Source organism: Sturnus vulgaris, unplaced genomic scaffold (assembly GCF_052056855.1).
Source record: "Sturnus vulgaris isolate bStuVul1 unplaced genomic scaffold, bStuVul1.hap1 Scaffold_761, whole genome shotgun sequence".
In the NCBI taxonomy this organism is placed as follows: Eukaryota; Metazoa; Chordata; class Aves; order Passeriformes; family Sturnidae; genus Sturnus; species Sturnus vulgaris.
In genome coordinates this window covers 29442-30000 of record NW_028276674.1, presented here as the reverse complement: position 1 = coordinate 30000, position 559 = coordinate 29442, and positions in this window count along the sequence as shown.

Sequence of the window (559 nt, the reverse complement as noted above, 5' to 3'; positions counted from 1 at the left end):
CGACACCTCGCCTGCGACGGGAAGCGAATTGGACAGGAGACCGCCCTGCTCGAGGGACCGGACACCACCGAGACTTCGCCCGGAGGAGCCGGCCCGCCGGGGGCCCTTTCCGACGCGACCCGAAAAGCCTCATCGATCGGACGGGGACAGAAAGAAAAGCAGCCGCGGGGCAACGGGGAGCCCCCGCGGCCGCGGGTTCCTGGGACAACGGCAACGGAGCAGGGCTCCAACATGCGTGCGAGCGGGACACGTCCCCGAGAGGCCCTCCCTTGGCGCCGCCGAGCCTCCCCGACGCTCCCTAGGCCCCCGACGCCGGCGGGCCGCTTGCAACCTTCGGGATCGATCACGCAGCAGAGGAAGAGAGCGGGGGGTGCCGCCACCCGCCCGCGGGCCGCAAGACAACGGAAAACGGAGCAGCTGCCACCGACCACGCCGCGGGCCACCGGCTTTCGCCCGCCTCGCAGCGATCGGCTTCCCACCCGGAAAAAAAGCCGGGGGGAAGGGCAAGCCACCGCACCAAAAAAAAAACTAAAAAAAAAAGCACGCCATGCGTCGCACG